The sequence below is a fragment of the Myotis davidii genome, unplaced genomic scaffold (genome assembly GCF_000327345.1).
Source record: "Myotis davidii unplaced genomic scaffold, ASM32734v1 scaffold484, whole genome shotgun sequence".
NCBI classification, from domain to species: Eukaryota; Metazoa; Chordata; class Mammalia; order Chiroptera; family Vespertilionidae; genus Myotis; species Myotis davidii.
Window position 1 is genome coordinate 315,650 of NW_006295459.1, and position 6,994 is coordinate 322,643.

The 6,994-nt window shown below is 42.8% G+C and overlaps 1 pseudogene; it reads left to right on the plus strand.

Moving 5' to 3' along the window:
- The first annotated feature begins 3,442 nt into the window (after positions 1 to 3,442).
- LOC102751445 lies at positions 3,443 to 6,400 on the plus strand (annotated as a pseudogene).
- The last annotated feature ends 594 nt before the right edge of the window (positions 6,401 to 6,994 follow it).

A 6,994-nucleotide genomic window follows, 5' to 3' on the forward strand; every position in this document is an offset into this window, starting at 1 on the left:
AGCAAAGGATAAATAAAACATTTTTCTGGTCAGGTAATAAACAAGCCATTGAGCACATTTAAACCTTAAACATAAACAGCCACTCTATAAACCCTCTAACCTTCCCTGAAGTTGCCAGAAGCCAGGTTCTTTCTGATGAATCAGGCTACTGCTCACATCTTTTAAATGGCTCTGAGACAGTTCCTGCTGGGCCAGCTGTCAGATGAGGGGAATTAACATAAGATACGGACCCCTTTCAGTGTGTTATGTTGCAGTCCATCCTCACAGCTTTGCATAAGTGTTTTAACTAGAAAAAAAACTGCCTATGTTACACCCCTTCATTGCTATTCATCTTCCATCCAGAGATTGTGCTATTTGACCCACAGTTAGGTGCTATCTAACATGCTGTGACTGCCAAAAAGGGAAGGGTCTTGTCAAGTACTACCTCTTGGATGGCTGTGCCATGACCAGAGGGACGAGGTTGAGTTCAATAGTCATTCTCCCCCACTTCTCTATGGCTGCAAGGGACTACAACCTTGTAAACACCTTTAGGCAACATTAAATGCAACGTCAATGCCATTTTGGTGAGGATACCTGGGAAACCCAATAGCAAGATGTTTTCATGATATATCCTACTGTTTTCTAATCTTGATTGCATATCCTATGAGAAAAAAAGTTGGACCTTCAACCTGAATATATGTATATTTATAAATTACGTGCATGTACTACTGTACTCACACATTGAACACATAGAAAAACAGAAGGCTATCCTGACCCCCAAGATGTATGCATCCAGCTGTAGAGATGGCTAGTATATCCAATGTCAATTCATAGATGATGATATGGTAATGACTTGCTGGGAGAATGCAAAGATGCTGGCATAACTCAGACCACCTGCATCTTCACACATTACCACAGGATGTGCTCTCTTGAGTCTCTATGACTTACTTGACCATGTGGGGTCCTCCTTGAAGAAAATATAACTTCCTTCTACCTATTGTCTAGACCCCAGCATGAAGCTTCCTATGGCTTTAATTTAAATACGCATATATAACCCCACATGGCAATGCTTGAGCACTATCTCACTCTTCTCTGTGAGAGTTAGAATATGAGGGTCTTATGTGTATTTCCCCCTGAATTATGCTTTTGGGGTATAGACAGCCTTTTAAGAGCAGCCAAATGATTAGGACAATGTCTGTTAAGAAGTCCCAGGCCAACTCAAACAGAACAGGAGAATCAAGAGGCTTCTGAATGAGACTGCTACCATACAACTTCTAGAAAGTTCCTGTGCTAAGTTGCTTGAAAGGTCACCAAACTGGGCTGCCTCAAAAGTGTCTTTGACACTGTTGTCTGAAAACAGCTGGGCTGCATGTGGCTGATGCAAAAACTCAAGGCTCATGCGGATCAGCCATTAAAGGATGGATTAGTTTTATGCAGGCATTAAAAGAAAATTTTCAAAAGTAGGTAAAATCATGAGTCATATGCAGATATAACAACTTTACATTAAAAATTTTATTTAATTCATGAGGAAACTAGTGAAGTGTTACAACTAGGTCAAAGGAGATTCCGAAGAACAGACACAGGTATAGGTCAGGAATATTGTAATTAATGTGCAAATAGAGCCAAAATTCTTTTGTTTTTGGTTGTTTCCCCCTGAACAGAATTTGTTTGCATGTCTATGGGCAGGAATTATTTAGCAATGCTCTTAGTTACCTACAACTTACAGAATCAGACAACCCAGGTGTGCTTTAGAGTGACAGCACATAATTTTCCATTTAAGAACAATTTTTTCCCTTTTCTGTCAGCATTAGAAATCCTATATAATAAAAGGCTAATATGCAAATCAACCGAACGGCAGAACGACCGGTCGCTATGACATGCACTGGCCACCAGGGGGCAGATGCTCAATGCAGGCGCTGCCCCCTGGTGGTCAGTGCACTCCCACAGGGGGAGCGCCACTCAGCCAGAAGCTGGGCTCATGGCTGGCAAGCGCAGTGGTGTTGGCGGGAGCCTCTCCCTCCTCTGCAGCAGTGCTAAAGATGTCACCTGAGGGCTCCCGGACTGCGAGAAGATGCAGGCTGGACTGAGGGTCCCTTCCCCCACCAAGTGCACGAATTTTGTGCACCAGGCCTCTAGTAGAAAAATAATCAGTTTCCCCACTTTTGGTAAAAAAGAATCTAAAAAATGAGCCTTTGCTGGTGTGGCCCGGTTGGGCATCATCCTGTGTCCTGTGCACTGAAAGATTGCTGGTTCAATTCCCGGTCAGGGCACATGCCCAGGCTGTAGGCTCAGCAGTTTCCATTCACACTGATGTTTCGCTCTCCCTCTCCCTTCCTCTTTCTCTCAAAATCAATTTTCAAAATTGTAAAATAAAGTATCAAAAATAATTCATATTTTATTAATAATGTGTATTTTATTTTTAAAAAATATTTATTAGGGAGATGTTGGTTAATAAAATTATATAGGTTTCAAGTGTACAATTCTATAATATATCTAATTAGTACTTATGTGTAATGGTCTACGCTGGATGATATGAGCCCTGTAAATGTGAGCCAAGTTTGATTCCTGACCTCCGGAAGCTTTTAATGTAGTAGGAGAGATGAGGCATAAATATATTGCAATGCAGTCGGCATGTCCAGGGGTGGACAGCCTTTAACATAGGTTGAAGTGTGGAGAAAGGAATAACCATCCCCTGGGTGTGCAAATACTGCTTGTGTGTAAAAACTGAGTGCTGGTGGCAGATCTAAAACTTGAGCAGGCTTTTCAGATGTGCTTGGGATTTTGGGTACCTGCTCTCATGTTCTGGCCCTGTGTTCTCTCTCTCTCTCCCCCTTCCTGAGGTGTGGTCAGAGTTCTCTTGGTCTCAGATTACAATGGCCCCTGAGAAGCTGAGCAGATGGCTGCAGCCACAGTGGCAGGAGTGACCCCTGTATTCTACTCCTCGGCCAGTGACAAATCTGGCTACTACAGGGTGCCAGCAGCTGTGGTTTGGCTTCACTGCGGTGTGGTCTGCATGCCCTGGTCCCCCATCTGTGAAGATTTCTGGTGCCATGGCAATATCACCTGCCCTGGCTTGTTTTGGAAAAAATTTTAGCAGTCCTGCAGTGGGAATTTGGTACTCCTTTTCTTCATCTTCCTAGCCCTCTTCTTACTCTTGGAATTCTTCATGGCTCAGATTCATAAACAGATCAATGTCAAAGTCAGTGGAGTCACTGGCAGCTGAAGTGGAGGAAGGCTCCATGGTGGGAATCCAGGAGTATGTCCCCTCTCCGAAGTCCATCTTGAACTTCCACCAGGAAGAGGTGCTTTTGCTTTTGTACCTCTATTTCCTCCTGCCGGTTGGCACATAGTGCTTGTTTTTGGTTCTTCTCATGTACCAACACCTGCCACTGGTGAGCCAAGCCATTATCCACTGCAGAACTGGTAGCTCACTGGACCCTACCTCTGCCTGATCTGGGGGACCATGGAGAAGCGCATGTCCATCTACACCCCTGTCACCTTGTCCTTCATGACCATCCTCTTCTGCTCGGGTATCTTCATGCATTGTATCCATCACTACCTATTGAAGGGGCTTTCAGTGTTAAGTTTGGGCTTGAATGATATTTGGGAGTTCTCACTGAGAGTCTTTCCACCTTCACATTAGGGAGTTTGTGTTCCTCTGAATATTGTGCCTTGGGCAGGGCTTCCTCTTGCTAACCTTCTTTGCTTTTCTCCTTCATAAACATTTGTTGTTCTTGTTTTCTTTGTGTTGTCTTTGTTCTTGTTGTCTAACTGTGGGATAGATGGGATGCACTTGATAACATTGCATTGTTCTTTCACATATGCATTTAATTTGTTTCTCACCAGAAGCCTGTGACATTGAACTTGCTACTTCACTCTCCCAGTACCTTCAAATCAGCTAGAGTTTCCATTGTCTTGCAACAATGAGCTTTCAAGGTTCCACAAATTCTGCATGGGATTAGGAATAAAGTTCTTTTGGCCAACCGGGTTTGATTTTGTTTTACAGGATCCTGTTCAAAGTGGGATGGCTACATCAGCCACCTCTGGAACCAAGAAATGTGATAACCCTTTGTTGATAACAGCCCTGAAGCGAGCAGGCTATCTGGTCACTGATAAACTCTATGTCGTCTAGGTGAAGAGCTGCTTGTAACTCCTTGATCTCAAAGTTAGGCAGGCAGAAAGAGCGAGCAGAAGTGCACAATGGCCAGGACTTCCAGCTGGGCTGCCTTCCTCCGGGTACGTCTCGTCTAGGCTGGCCAGGACTGGACTCCTGTGGGGCGCCACAGCGCCTCAGCTCTTCATGCAGGGCTGTGGTTGGTTGTTCCTTCTGCTGCTGCCGCTAGGCATGTGCACTGGCCAGTGGCTCGGGCCAGAGTCACTGAGGCAGGTGTTGCTACCTCACCTCTTCTGTGACTGTGGCCACTCCAAGTCCTGCACAATGTAATCATCTCACTGCCAGCGAAAGATTGAAGATGATTCTTGATCATGAAATGATTCTGGCCTCATTAGATTTGGCCTGAGTATTTACATAGGTGCAGCAAGAATGTTAATTCAGCATAAAAGCCTTCTTTAAGTTTGCTTTGCTAGAGGCTTCCATAGGAATCTCAGGATGGACTTCTAAAGTCTATTACTCACTGTCTTGAGACTAAGAACCATGTCCAAGAAACTCTATCCACTGGATTTCATCTGCAATGCCCCTGCAAGTTAGGTGACTTCCTCTTTTCTCAAAGTTCTCTACACATCTCTAGGCTCATGGCCTGCCATGGGAGTGACCTCTTTAAGGCTGGACCCTGAAAGCCAGGCACCAGGAGAGCTTTCTCAGCACTGTCTCCATAAAGTCAATGTTAATTCCATAAAGGTGACCGGTCAGGCACCGGTGACAGCTTCTCCAGGTTGGCAGAGAGCCTCCTCTCTTGGCTCTGTGGTCATGTCCACATGGAGGGGGCTGGCAACGAGGTTGCTGCTGGCATGGGCAGCCTGTTCTCCTCAAGGCAGCTGCCTGGTGGTAGTGTATTTGGAGCAGCTGGGAGGCAGGGGGTATGATTCCCCTCTCCCAACTTCCAGAGAGCCCCTTCACTTGCCCCTGGTTGTCTGAAACCTTTCCCAAAAAGGACAGAAGGAGCTCAGATCAGTAGTCCACAGTGCTTCTGGTTGGAAATTATTTGGTCAAGTCCCTTCCAGAGAGAATCTTTAGAAAGCTTCCAAAAATAAAGCAGCAGGGAATATGAAGCAGAACAGGGAGGACCTGTAACCACCGCTTCAATCTTCAAGACATAACAATTTTGAATTTGAGCCTCTTTCTACTACCATTCCGATTCCTGAATACAGGCCATCATATGATTGCTTTTAGGTACTGTTGAAGAAATCTTTGCCAAATCCAAGGACACCTTCCTGCCAAATCTGTGGAAGAAGCTTTACTTCACAGACAATAACATTGGACTATTGAGCTGAGTCTCAAAATTGAGTAATTAAAGCAGTACATTAAAAAAAAGAAAAACATGTAAGCAGGAAGAAAATATTGCAAATACAATGGTAATTTGGAGCAGTGAAATGCTGCCCAATTGGGAAATAATACATAGTAGGAGGAAGGCTGGAGAATTGAGGTGCAGAGGTTGCCCTCTAGTGTTCATGATGAAGTTTGGAGCCTTGCAGTAGGAAGAGAACTAAATATCACTCCTGAACTTTATGAAGTATTTCTCTTCAAAGGAAAGAAATGGTGGGAAAGCTTCAGTAAAACACGATCTCTTTAAACACATCATTATTTAAATGCAGGAGGTGTATCTGTTGATGATATAGATGCCAGTTTGGAATTGAGCTGGACATGTCCGATGCATCTCCATCTCTCTACACCTTGCACAAGGATGACCCATATTATGATGCTTTACACAGCATCTTGGGAGCCATATTCACGTTACAGGCCTGATGTTATGTCCAAGGGACGTCCTTCAGTGAGGCAGGACACATTCTCAATTAGGACGAGGTAGATGCCTTCATTGCATTTGGAAATCTCATGAATAAGTCATTCCAGTTGGCCTTTTTCTGTGTGGATTGCAGCAAGATGTTGAAATTTTTAGAATATTCGAAGCATTCTCTGAGGACAATCTCTTCAAACTATTTCTTCACTCAAGTCTTATGGCCTTGCACCAGACATATACTTGATAGACTGGATCTTCACACAGTATCTCAAATATAACTACTTGATCTGGCCTGTCTGGTCTGGGATGTATTTTGCAGAGACGGGGAGGAATTTTTATTGAGAAGTAGGTTAGGAATTCCCAAAGTACATGAAGGCATTTCCCTGCAGATAGACTTTATTCATACAGGACATTTTCTAACTGAATTGGCAGAGGAAAGTTGTTCAGCTGTATCACAGCCACTCAGAGGAGCACCAGTAAATGGACTTAGGTCTTTGTGTTTATAGTGAAGGATATTTAAGAAGGGACAAGAAAAACAGCACTGCTTTGAATAGCTAATCTTCATAACAAACAAATTAATTGAAGTATAAAAAAAGTATTTTTGATAACAGCATTTTTTCCTATGTAAGCAACATGGAGGCAAGTTGGAAAAATCACCCAAAATCAAGATATGAAAACAGCTGATTTTGAATTTTGTGATTGAAATAAAAAATGAATAATATTGACATTATTATTTAAAAATATTTTGTAGGGACAACCATTTTACAAAGGAAAAAGTGCAAGTGGCTAGTTCATACTTCATAATTTGGTGTGAACAGCTGAATTCAGTAACATTTTAAAAGTTTGTTTTTTTTTTTAAAAAAAAACAGTGGCTGGTTGTACCCAATTATATAAGCATCATTCTTAAATATGACATTCTAGACAAGGCTTTAGTTGCACAAACAATTTTTCCACTTATATCTAGTAAAAAAGTAGGTTGATTTTTTTTTTTGTGGTTAGCCTCTGATATTTTATTTTTTTATGTTTTTTTTAAAATTAAATCTTTATTGTTCAGATTATTACAGTTGTTCCTCTTTTTTCCCCCCGCCTAGCTCCCCTCC